This window comes from Carlito syrichta, unplaced genomic scaffold (assembly GCF_000164805.1).
Source record: "Carlito syrichta isolate Samal-C Ts95f unplaced genomic scaffold, Tarsius_syrichta-2.0.1 Scaffold305614, whole genome shotgun sequence".
NCBI classification, from domain to species: domain Eukaryota; kingdom Metazoa; phylum Chordata; class Mammalia; order Primates; family Tarsiidae; genus Carlito; species Carlito syrichta.
In genome coordinates this window covers 26,133-39,952 of record NW_007249710.1, presented here as the reverse complement: position 1 = coordinate 39,952, position 13,820 = coordinate 26,133, and positions in this window count along the sequence as shown.

Genomic DNA, 13,820 nt, shown 5'->3' with positions numbered 1-13,820 from the left:
CTTGACTTATCAGTATCTAGGGTGAGCAACTGAGCATTTCTCAGACCATAACAGGATCTCCTGAGCCCAGGAGGTCAAGGCTGCGACCATACATAGGTCATATATATAACTGTTTTGTAGTAGGTGCTGTGGTGCTCCCCAGATTAACATTCTAGGGTACAGGCACTCATTCTCCCGGCTGTGCCTTTTGGCTGCTCACAGCTGGAGCCCTCTTGAGAACTGTCCTCGACTGAAGGGACTGCCTTATCCAAGGTTATGCACTCTCCCTGGGGCAGCCTGCATCCTTGTCTCAATTAAACCCACTAAAGTCATCTTACCTTCAACTCTTCTCAGAGGATAAGTTGAGACCCCTGCTGTAACTGCATCCTGTTTCAGCTTCTCTTCTCCTGCCTCTCTCATGTCTTCACAGGAACTGATTCCAAGGACACTCCCAATAAACCTGCTGTATGCAAATTTTGTATCTGAAACTGTTTCTTGAGTAACCTCACTTATGACCCTCTAAAAGCCTCACTCTCCTCATCTGTAAAATGGAATGATAACTGTTCCTACATCATAGGGTCTTTTGAAGATTCAATGAGATAATATGTATAAAATGCTTAGAGCAAGATCTGGCACAGAATGAGTCCTCCCAGTATTCCCAAATTGATCTACAAAATCTATGCAACATGTATCCAAACAAAGCAGAGTTACTTTGGAGAAGAGAAAAAAAAAGATATAGGACCAAAAAATGGCAAGTTGGCCAGGCGTGGTGGCTCACACCTGAAATCCCAGCACTTTGGGAGGTGGAGGCAAGAGGATTGCCTGAGCCCAGGGGTTCAGAATCAGCCTGGGCAACTTGGCAAGACCTCATCTCTACAATAGATCAGGCGTGTGGTGACACACGCCTGTAGTTTCAGCTACTTGGGAGGCAGAAGCAGAAAGATCCCCTGAGCCCAGCAGGTTGAGGCTGTGGTGGCTGTGAGCATACCACTGCACTTCAGCCTGGGCAACAAAATGAGAATCCTACTAAAAAAAAAAAAAAAAAAAGGCAAAGTGATCCTAAAATCCATATGGAAATGCAGGGAACCTGAATAGACAAAGAAAAATGGAATGAGAAAAACAAAACTGGAGAGCTCGTACATCCCAACTTCAAAATGTAGTACGAAGCTGAATAAGACAGTTTGATGATTGCATATGGATAGACAAATAGATTCAATGGAATAGAATTGAGAATCCAGTAAAAAACTCACTTATTGTTAGGCATTTAATTTTTGACAAGGGTACCAAGAGTATACAATGGGGAAATAGTAGTCTTTTCAACAAATGGTGCTAGAACAACTAGCAATCCGCATGCATTCAAGCCTGTAATCACAGCACTTTGGGAGGCTGAGGCTAGAGGATGGCCTGAGCTCAAGGGCTCGAGACCAGCCTGAGCAACTTGGTGAAACCTCGTCTCTGCAATAAATCAAAAAATAAGCTGAACATGGCAGTGTGCACCTGTATTTCCAGCTACTTGGAAGGCTGAGGAGGTAGTATCACCTGAGCCCAGCAGGTTAAGGCTACGGTGGCCATGAGCATGCCAGTGCACCCCTGCCTGGGCAAGAGTGAGACTCCGACTCAAAAAAATAGAATAAAACCTAAATGTAAGATCTAAAACTATAACACTCTTAGAGGAAAACATAGGTGTAAATCTTTGTGACTTTGGATTCTATGATGGTTTAAGCAACAAAAAAATTGGCAAAGTGAACTTTATCAAAAATGACTATGCTTCAGAGGATATCATCAAGAAAATGAAAAGATAACCCACGGAATGGGATAAAATCTTTGCAAATTACTTATTTAATAAGGAATTTATATCCAGAATATATATATAAGGAACTCTTATAACTCAACAATAAGAAGACAAATATTCGATTTTAAATGCAAAAATTTGACAATTATTTTTGTGTATGAGTTATCTAACCTAGATTTGGGACAGACATTGCAAAAGGTGTTACTGTTGTTGTTTTATCTCCAGCACCTACCAAGGAGTATCAAAGAGCATGAGTTTTTTTGTTGTTTTTAATTTTATTTTAAAGGTGTGAGGTACATTTCAGGATTAAGTATATAAGTGGTCATTGTATGAGTAAAGTTTGGGCCTCCCTTTAGTCCTTGTTTCACCTGGTTTGAAATCAGGTACCCTAACTGATGTTATGTGTGCCCCACTTCCCTCCCCTGGCAGTATCCCACAGCATGAGTTTTGAAGTAGGAGACCTTTGTTTCAGCCTTGACTCTGACACTTAATTAGCTCTTTGACACTGGACAAGTTACTTCATTTCTCCCATTTTCATTTTTCTCATCTGTAAAATAAACCTCATAATAATACCTATCTCACAAAATTGTGTGGTTTTTTGTTTTGTTTTGCTTTTTGCGTGGGAGTCTCACTCTTCTCACCCAGACTGGAGTGCAGTGGCATGCTCACGGCCACTACAGCCTCGACCTACTGGGCTCAGGTGATCCTTCTGCCTTGGATCTACAGACGCATGCCACCACGCCCAGCTAATTTTTGTGATTTATTGTGGAGATGAGTTCTCACCAAGTTGCTGAGGCTGGTCTTGAACCCCTAAGCTTAAGTAATCTTCTCGCTTTGGCCTCCCAAATTGCTGGGATTACAGGCTGAGCAACTGCACCCAGCCCCTTATAGAATTGTTGAAACTGAATATAAGCTGGCATGTAGAACTCTTACCACAATGTGTAGCATAATAAAACCTTCCTAAATCAAACCTATAATTCTGAGTTAATAAAATGATTGTGATTACATTATTTTCAATAATAGTGGTAGCAACAATAAACAAAACAGAAAATTGACTTGCTTGTGGCTGCCTCTGAGCACCAGGAGAGGACATGCATTTTTTAAATAATTTATTTATTTATTATAAAGATGTGGGGTACAATTAAGGGTTAGGTATATAAAACCGATCATGCAGGTACCCTTGTTGATGAGGTATGCCCCTCCCACCACTAGCAGTTTCCCTCAACTGCCAGTCCCAACCTCCTCCCCTGAGACATGCATATTTTTATTCATGTTCATCATCAGCCCATCTTTGTGTTTTAGTTTACAGGTGATTTTATAAAGAAGATGGTACTGGCAGATTGGCCTCAAATCATCGCTGTGGCTGATCACTCTCATGGGGAGATCCACTCTGTGCTGGGGCTCAGTTCAGACTGTGTGATAGAGTCCCGCAATGCTTATTCGGCCAATGCTGTCATCACAGGACTGAACCAGAGACAGGCAAGCCATGGCTGATATCTCATATTTCATTTTTCTCATTCACTCCGTTCTAAGCTGGAAGGTTAATTATGAACTCATTTATGACCCACCAACCAGTCTGTTCTGCCTCTAGAAGCCTGTTTACAGAGAGCTCTCAACCAGGTGGTTTCCAGGCTGTATTGCCAAGGTGACCTTCCCACCTGACTTCACAGTAGCAACTTGACAAGCTTGATCATCAGCATAGGAGTGTGAGGGACTGACTTCTCTAATCAATCTGTGCTAATGCAATGAACACACCTTGGCACCAACCCAGATATCCTCCACCTTTTGGACAAAACATCAATCATCTCAAATAAAATCAGTCAGAGAAGCTATTCATATTATCCTGTCTTCTAGAAACTGAGCAGTCATTTTACACACATAGGCAGTACCAGAGTTGTCCACACTAAGAGGTATCATGTCCATTAGCCATTCATAGCGAGGATTAAAAGAGTCAAATCTTCCCTTCCATTGTAAAAATGAATTACTTGGGCCCACCCAGTTTATCTGAAAAGCCTCTCTCTCTCTCTCTCTCTCTCTCTCTCTCTCTCTCTCTCTCTCTCCTTTTTGAATCAAGGTCTCTGTTGCCTAGGCTGGAGAAAAGTGGCACAATCACAGCTCACTACAGCCTTGAATTTCTGGGCTCAAGGGATCCGCCTGCCTCCGTCTCCGTGTGTAGCAATGGCATCTTGCTATGTTGCCCAGGCTGATCTCTAACTCCTAGGTTCAATTGATTCTTCTGCTTTGGCCTTCCAAAGTGCTGAGATTACAGGCATGAGCCACCATGCCAGGCAATAACATTCACTATAAGTACACGAGGTCTAGCCCAAATTGGCAAAATGAAGTAACAGAAGTCACCCCAGCTCAGAGCATGTGGCCAGCTTCCAAGGGACGATGTGTCCCATTTTTCAAGCTAAGAATTTGTTAAATCTTTTAAGCCATTTTTTACCAAAAAGAAGTTCTTCTGAAAAGTTTGAGGAATGCACTGCCTTGCTTTAAGAGACATTTTTATAGAAGTATTCATAAAAGAATAATTTTCCTTACACTCTGAAATTACAAGGAACAGAATTTTAAAATGCAGTTACCCCTGATGGAAGCCTATTACACTGATGCAATTACCAATGATCTTTGGATGTTCAAAGTATGCATTTACAGAATCTGCTTATTAAAATGAGGACATTTATTAAGAATAGCCAATGACTTTTTAAATCTGTCATGTTAAAACTGCTTTACTAATAAATAGTGAGTGACTAAAATATATATATTCTGTGCAGATGTATAAACCATGTAATAGGGCAAACATACATAAATAGAATCCAGAAAATACATAGAATTTTAATTGAGAAGTACTTTATGACTAACCTACAGTATGGAATAATTGAATACAAGTGAGAAAAGTCCCAGACATCTCCCAGTGATAATCAGCATGGCACAAAAGCAAACATCTGGGTTTACATGTACACCCAAGGTTGGCAATCACAAAGATGTGGGATACAATTCAGGGTTAGGTCAAAGCCTCCCGCTGCTTATTTTTGTAAATAAAGTTTTATTGGAACACAGTCACATTCATTTGTTTACATATCATCTATGGCTGCTTTAGCACTGCAGCTCTGTCTCAGAAATAGATATTTATTCTCTGTTGCTTGAGAAAGGGAATGTAATCAAACCCTTTGTGATTTGAAGATTTAAAAAGGAAAAGCTGCACAATTGCTTTGTGTGGATTCACTGAAACAAGAAGAGGGGTGGACTCTCACTTGAGGGTGCCGATCACTAGAACCAATAGGGCTCCAGGGGCTGGGTGGCCTCTTGGTTGGGGATACAGAATGAAAGCTAAAGGAAATGTACCAAGTGCTACAACCCCAGGTGTCTCAGAGAAGCTCAGTACTGAAGAAGGGGGCTTGCCTTCCCTGGAGGAGCCCGGGTTGGGTTCTGCCTGGGACTGCCAAGTTTCACCCCCTGTGGCAGTTGACGAATCCTCCCAATCCTGCTGGCACATCATGGACCAGCAAAAAGCAGAGAAAGAAATATGACGCTCATACTCCAATTTTCCCTCTGCTCGAGTTGTATCAGTTTAGTGAATCACTTTTTTTTCCTCCAGAAGTGAAGCTTTTTTTCCATAAAATGCATGAAGCTCAGAGAACTCAGTTTTATATGATCAAACACGTTCAATCTTTAAAGCCATGTCTTCTGAGACGCAGCAGGGAATAAAGAGAGGAACCCTTCCAAATATGATAGTCCAGGCCCTGATTGCTCCACAAAGAGAATAATGCATGCAACATGGGTAGAGGAGAAAGAAGGCTGGGCCACTGTGACAGCTTGTGGGCTCCTCTCTGATTTATTTTCTGATTGCACCCCCTCTCTCCTTGTAAGTTTCACCTAGTTTCCCTCGGGGTAATATGTTACATAACTGTAGTATAATATCAAGACCAGGAAATTGAACAATGATCATATTTGGGTTGAAATTCTTTAAACATACAAATTTTAAAATGCTGGCAGACTCTAGATTTTTCCTAACCCTACTGCTGAAGACTTATAGCCTCATACGGCCTCCACAGTTCAAAGGGAAAAGTCCCTTATATACTGTGGTTTAGTAGACCTGTGTAAGTAGGGGAAAATGGTAGCTCCAACAGTTTCCTTATTTTTATTAAAAACATTTAATATGCCTTGATTATATTCAAGGAATTATCAGAGAAATAAAAGTTTGTCTAAGAGTATCCAGAGTTAACCAGGTAGGTAAAGGGCTAAGAATTTTAGGTATAAATACTGGAATGAGTTTATGTTGCTTTGAGTGGGTTTTTTGGCAATGATGCCAACCTGTCTCCTATAACCTGGTTATAGAAATTAAACACTCTGGCCAGGTACAGTGGCTCACACCTATAATTCTAGCATTTTGGGAGGCCGAGGTGAGAGGATTACCTGAGTCCACAGGTTCAAGACCAACCTGGCAACTTGGCGAGACTTCATCTCTACAATAAATTTTAAAAATTAGCTGGGGGTGGTGGCACATGCCTGTAGTTCCAGCTACTTGGAAAACTGAGGTGGAAGGGTCAACTGAGCCCAGAAGGTTGAGGATGCCTCGGTCGTGAGTGTGCCACTGCACTCCAGCCTGGGCGACAGAGTGAGACTCGGACTTAAGGGGAAAAAAAGAAATTAAACACTCCCTTTTCTCCCAGTCACACCTCTCATATTTTAATTGGCTGTGAGGAATAGCAGCTGATTTATTGGATCAGGCCATAACACAGGAGTTCAAGGCTGCAGTGAGCTGTAATCGCACCACTGCACTCCAGCCTGGATGGCAGAATGAGGTCCCGTTTCTAAAAATAATAAGAGGCCTTATAGGTTATATTAGAACAGTCATTTAGAAAAGACTTAAAAGCATGTATTCTTTTGTAGCTGTGTTGGACTAAATGTAAAAAACTGCTTGGATTCAAAAGTGAACATTTTTCCCATTCTCCCCTTTCTCCTCTCCCAGCACAGCCTTGCCCAACTGGTCAATCTTATCACCAGTAAGCCATTGCTGGTGCTGAAGAAGAAACAGCTGGTAAGCCAGACCACCTAATGATTAGGAGAGTGAACCAAGGCCAATGGTAGTGTGTCTGAAAGCTTGGAGTGGGCACTGCCCACCTCCCCTCCATCTGCGAATACAAGGACATTGGACTGTTATAGGCCAGGGCTCTGAGAATAAAAGATTGTTACAATTATGTTTTCCCTTCCATCCAAATATTGCAATTGTCTGCCCCTTCTTCTAAAAAAACTGCAAAAGAACACATTGTAAATTCCAAAATGTTATCAAAAATGTCAACATGACCAAGGAGACTCTGTGTCAGGTCAGTGGTCACATAACAAAAATTTTTATTTTATTTTATTTTTATTTTAAAGATGTGGGATACAATTCAGGGTTAGGTATACAACTGTTCATTATGCATGAAAAATTGTTAACGTAAGTCTTGAGTCATGCTAAAATTGCACGTACGCTTCAAACTTGGGATGGGTGAAGGGCTATGAATTTGGGGTATAAATACTAGAATGAATTTACGTTGCTTTGAGTAAGTTTTTTTGCAATGATGCCAACTTGTCTCCCTATAACCTGGTTAAAGAAATTAGATACTCCTTTTTCTCCCAGTATCTGTCTCGTATTTTAATTAGCCATGAGGGATAGCAGCTGATTTACTGGATTAGGCCATAACACAGGAGTTCAAAGATGCAGTGAGCTATGATCACACCACTGCACTCCAGCCTGGGTGAGAGAGTGAGATCCCGTTTCTAAAAGTAATAATAATAATAATAATAATAATAACAACTTTTTAAAAATCAACTGAAAAAAGAATACTTAAAGTAATTTCAGATAATTTATGTACCTACTCCACCCTCGAGGAGGTGGATTATTACTCTCCACTTTTTTTTTTTTTGAGTCAGAGTCTCACTCTGACTGCACGCTCATGGTCATCACAACCTTGACCTGCTGGGCTCAGGTGACCCTCCCACCTCAGCCATCCAAGTAGCTGAAACTACAGGCGTGTGCCACAATGCCAGGCTAATTTTTTGATTTATTGTAGAGATGAGGTCTCGTCATGCTGCCCAGGCTGGTCTTGAACATTTGGGCTCAGGCAATCCTCTTGCCTCCGCCTCCCAAAGTGCTGTGATTACAGGTGTGAGCCATCTCTCCCAGCAACTCTCACTTCTCAAGGGTGGACTGTGCATAGTGACTTCCTTCCAAAGACTACACTATGGTGATAAAGGAAAAAAAGATATTCATGAAACTTATTAAAGAACAGGAAAGCAGGTTTTATTTAGGACCTTGGATGGGGTTTTGCAATAGAGGAAAGAGACTGGGCTCAACTCTGAATACAAGAAAAAGTGGAAATTTCTAGCCAAGGACTTCTATCTTGACTCCCCCCAAGGGTAGAGGAGTCAGTGGGCGGAAAGTTACTAAGAGAAAACATCTAGGGGAAGGGAAATTCTGACTAAAGTGACCTAGAGAAGATTCTTGCTGAAGACAGGCCAGGTTGGCCAGACAGCACCCGAAAGGTGGTGGAAGATGAGGAAACTTATCAGATATTTAGGATGGGGCATTCTGACTAAATTGACTTGGTAGGATTCTTGCTAAAGGGACAATATGGAGGTGAAAATGGAAGGCCAAAAGTCAGGACCTAGGTGAAAATGATTTCAGAGAACCCTGATTAGAGTGTGATCAAGGAAAGAATCTTTATCAATGGACAAAGGCAAAAGAAAAGAGTAACTTATTGTGGAGAGTCTTGACAAACACTCCCTCAGCCAGGTGGTCAAGGTCAATATTGTCAGTGATAAGACATCATGATAGTACATTCCCTAGATATGATGTGATGAGAATGGTACTTTATCTCTGGAGTCTTCCTCTTAAAAATTCATAACAAGAGCTAGGCATGATGGCACGCACCTGTAGTCCCAGCTATCCACAGAGCTGAGATGGGAGGATCACTTGAGCCCAGGATTTCTACAACAGCCTGGGCAACATAGTGAGACCTCATCTCAAAACAAACAAGCAAAACGTAAAATTCAATCCTAGTCTAATCATGAGGAAAAAAATCAGACAAATCCCAACTGAGAGACATTCTATAAAATCCCTCAAACTTGTCAAGATTATCAAAAACAGGAAAGCCTGAGAAACTATCACAGTCTAGAGAACCTAAGAAAACATGATGATTAAATGTAATGGGGTATTCTGAATTAAATTCCAGAACAGAAAAAGGATATTAGGGGGGAAAAGGAGATCTAAAAAAACCACTATGAATGTTAGCTAATAAAAATATATCACTATATTGCTGGGCACAGTGGCTCATGCCTGTAAATCCCAGCACTTTGGAAAACTGAAGTGGGAGGATCGCTTGAGACCAGAGTTTGAGATCAGTCTGAGCAATATAGCAAGAATTTGTCTCTAAAACAAAAATTTTTTTTAAACTAGCCGGTCATGGTGGCACATATCTGTAGTCCCAACTACTAAGGAGGCTGAGGCAGAAGGATCACTTGAACCCAGGATGAGGTTGTGGTGAGCTATGAGTGTGCCACTGCACTCCAGCCTGGGCAACAGAGTGAGACCCCCCCAAAAAGTATCAATATTATTTGTTAATTGTATGAATATACCATACTAATGTAAGATGTTAATGATAGGGAGTCTGGATGCAAGGTATATGGGAACTCTCTGTACTATCTTTGCAATTTTTCTGTAAACCTAAGATGATTCAATACTAAAAGGTACATTTAAAAAAATATCTGCCGGGCATGGTAGCTCACGACTGTAATCCCAGCACTTTGGGAGGCAGAGGTGAGAAGATAGCAAAACCCAGGGGTTCAAGATCAGTCTGGGCAACTTGTTAAGACCTCGTCTCTACAATAAAAAAAAAAAAACCACTAAAATTAGCTGGGTGTGGTGGTATGTACCTGTAGTTCCACCTACTTGGAAGGCTGAGGTGGAAGGATCATCTGAGCACAGCAGGTCGAGGCTGCAGTGGTCTTGAGCTTGCCACTGCACTCCAACCAGGGCAGCAGAGTGAGCCTCTGACTCAGAAAAATACATATATTTACAGTGTACTGATTGTTAGGACGATGTAAGAGAAGATAGCGGCTTAAGGCTGTTTACAAACAGCTTTAAAATATGACTTCTCCTTAATATGCAAACAAATCACCTGGGATCTTGTTAAAATTCAAATCCTGTAGGGGGAAAATTTGCATTTCTAACTACCTGCCCAAATGGTGCAAATCTTGCTGTTTCAGGACCACACTGAATAGAATCTGTAAGTACTCGTTGTAAAAGGAAGACATTGTCAGAGGATCCATTTCAAGTAAGACTCCTCCCACCAGACCTTTCTTTGGCAGAATTTAAGAGTGCACCTGCTGACTTTTCTGGGGTTCTTTTGGATTTTACTCTTTCCCCTGGTACTGGTACTGGGTAACTTTGTACTGCTCAGTATTTAGGTATAGCTGACATTACTTCTGAAGTTTGGGCAATTTTAAAACTCCAGTAGACCGGGGTCGGTGGCTCAGCCTATAATCCCAGCACTTTGGGAGGCTGAGGCGAGTGGATTGCCTGAGACCGTGGGTTTGAGACCAGCCTAACTTGGCAAAACCTCATCTCTACAACAATAAAATGTTAGCTGGGCGTGGTAACGCATGCCTGTAGCTCTGGCTACTTGGAAGGCTGAAGTGGAAGGATTGCTGGAGCCCAACAGGTCGACACTGGGGTGGCCGTGAGCGTGCCACTGCACTCCAGCCTGGGCAACAGAGTGAGACTACAATTCAAAATATATTTATACTAGAGAAGTATGGGGGTAAAATAAACCCTGTACTGCTTACCTACTACTTGACTTGCGAAAGGTTTGTTCTTAATTATCCCGATGATCCTAAAGGTAACAGTTATTGTTTCTTTTTGCAAATGGGGCAGTTTGGCAAGAAGCCACAAGGAATGGATGTAGACAAGGGGAAGGAGGAAAAAAGAGAGAAAGGGAGAAATTCAGACTTGCCCAATTACAACCCACAAAGAAACAAGTCAAAAGAACAAAGAAAATAGCAAGACTTGTATTTAAATTCTTCCCTGCCCTTGTGTAACCTGCTGCAAGTTCACATGTGTCTTCTCTCACAGAGTTTCCTCATAGCTGTTTGTAATCAGTTAGCTTGTCGTTTCGCACTATCACTTTCCTTCTTAGTATTCTAAAGTCAGGAGTCCTCTCCCCAATTTCAGGAATAACTTGAAAAAAAAATGCATGCCCTATCTAGAGCACATTCACCCTCAACACCCTCCTGTTTATTCAGAGTTGTATAAAGCAAACTGTTTTTTTGTTTGTTTGTTTGTTTGTTTTTTAGTTGGAGTCTCACTCTGTCACCCAGACTGGAGTGCAGTGACTGCTCCCAGCCACCACAGCCTCGACCTTCTGGGCTCCGACGATCCTTCAGCCTCAGCCTTCCGAGTAGCCAGAATTACAGGCATGCGCTACAATGCCCAGCTGATTTTTTGATTTATTGTAGAGATGAGGTCTCGCCAAGTTGCCCAGGAGGGTCTTGAACCTGCGGGCTCAGGCAATCCACTCACCTCAGCCTCCCAAGGCGCAGGATTACAGGCTGAACCACCGAGCTGGCTAAGCAAGCCTTTTTGAATTACCCTTCATATACCCTAGGTCTGAACCTAGAGTGTGGACCACAGTTGTTCTTTGGCCCCAGCTGGTTTCAGTTAAGGTCCTCTTAAAAGAAAAGCCATTTCTCAACTTTTCAGATTCCTCCCCTGGTGATTCTGTTTCCTCCAGAGTGAGGCAGAGCCTGAAATCTATGCCGCCGCCACTTGTTCCTTGAGTCCCAGTCATTTGGGAATCATTTATACAAGTCTTTTTTTAAAAATTTTAGATTTGTGGATTTACTCCATAAGTACATTGTGTGCAGGTATGGTTTGGGCTTCCAGAGGGCCGTGTCTCTCCCGATAGTGGACCTGGTACCCGGTGTGTGGTTGTATGCCCCTTATCCTACCTCCTTCCCTCCCTTTCTTAGTGGTGTCCAGCATCTGTTCCCACCTTTGTGCTCATAGGACCAGTGATCAGGGCCCATTTATCAGTGAGAATATGCAGTATTCAACTTTTTGTTTCTGTGATTGTTCACTTGGTATGATGGTGTCCAGCTGCATCCATGTTGCTGCAAAGGACATGATTTTGTTCTTTACAGCTGTGTAATATTCCATCGTGTGTATGTACATTTTCTTTATCCAGTCCACTTTTGATGGCCATCTGGGTTGGCTCCACGTTTTTGTTATTGTGAATAGTGCTTCAATGAACACATATGTGGAGGTGACGTTTTGGTACAAGTTTTGTCAAAGGATCAGATTGATTCCTTAAAAACAATCGCAGGCTAGGCGCGGTGGCTGTGCCTGTAATCCCAACACTTTGGGAGGCTGAGGCAAGAGGATTGCCTGAGCCCAGGGGTTGGAGACCAGCCTGGGCAACTTGGTAAGACCTTATCTCTACAATAAATCACAAATCTAGCCAGGTGTGTTGGTGTTCATCTGTAGTTCCAGATACTTGGAAGGTTGAGGCAGAAAGATCACCCGAGGTCCAGCAGGTCGAGGCTGTGGTGGCCTTGAGCGTGCCACTACACTCCAGATTACAACTCAAAAAAAGACAAAAACTGCAGCAACAAACTTAGTCCAGTCCGTATCTAAATGTAACTGTTTGATGTCCCCATCATAAGTCACATACAGCCAGTGGAACTCCAATCCTCTGCCTGGGCTGGGATCCAAGCTCTGATCATTACCATCCATGTGGCTTCAGTATTTGTTTCCTAGCCTCTCTGTGCCTCCATGTCCTCCTCTGGAAAAGGGCCCTAAACAGCCCTACTGTGGAAATAAGTATAAGCCACCCCAAATGAGAATAAGCAGAGGGTGTCCATGCGTGCTTGCTCAAGCAGTGAAGGAGAGACCCCAAGAACTTTAGAATAGACGTAGCTTTAGCACAGCCATTTTTCCCTAGCATAGCAATTTTGCTTGTTTTACCACTCACACGCTTTGCTAAGCAGCTTGCATGGTCTCCACATCTCGTTTACCTCAATTAATTAATAAGAAAAGTCACCTTTCCCAAAACTGGTTTCTAGAACCAGTTTCCCTGAGTTAGGCTTTAGAACTCAGTGATAACTCAAACCCCCTTAAGCATGTCCAGTCCTCCAAATAATTTTTCTTCCAGGCATTCATATCAATACATTGTTATCAGCCATCCAGGATGACCTCCAGCCCACCACCACGGGAGGCATCTGTATGGATACATTGTTATCGCCTGACTATGACAACCTCTAGCCCATCACCCGAGGTCATGAGATGCTGGTGTCTGGTGATGTCAAGATCCAAGACTTATGTGACTGCTGTCAATATCAAAGAATGCAGCCCAGGACATTCCTTTTGGCCCAGACCCCTCTGGGTCCAAACCTCCTTTGTCCCAAGAGCCCTTAAATATACCCAGTTCTCAACCTTTGAGTCACTTGCCTAAGTGCTGGCCTCCTTTCTATCTGTGATAGGTGAATAATAAACTTTACTTCTTTCTACTTTTTTGTTGCAATCTTGCATTATTCCTGTGGTACTGGCCCACCTTGCCTCAGTTTACCCTTTCAAGCAAGAAGCCAACCACCATCACTAGCATGTGACAGAGACCCAAATCAAAAGCTCTAGAGTAAAAAAAGCGAGGGAGAAGGAGTGGAAGGTTATTGGTGGGGATGGGAGTGGGGAGTGCTGGAGGCAGGCTAACTGGAAGAAGAGCAGTTTAGGATTGGTTTGCAGGTCATGAGGCAGGGTAGCTAGTAAAAGTTAGGCATAGATAGATACATTTCTCATAGACAGTTTTTAGTTTTTAATAAGAAAACGGGCCAGGCTCGGTGGCTCAGCCTGTAATCCCGTGCCTTTGGGAGGCTGAGGTGAGTGGATTGCCTGAGCCGGCGGGTTCGAGACCCGCCTGGGCAGGCGAGACCTCATCTCTACAATAAATCAAAAAAATTAGCCGGGCGTGGTAGCGCGCACCTGTAGTTCCAGCTACTTGGAAAGCTGAGTCGGAAG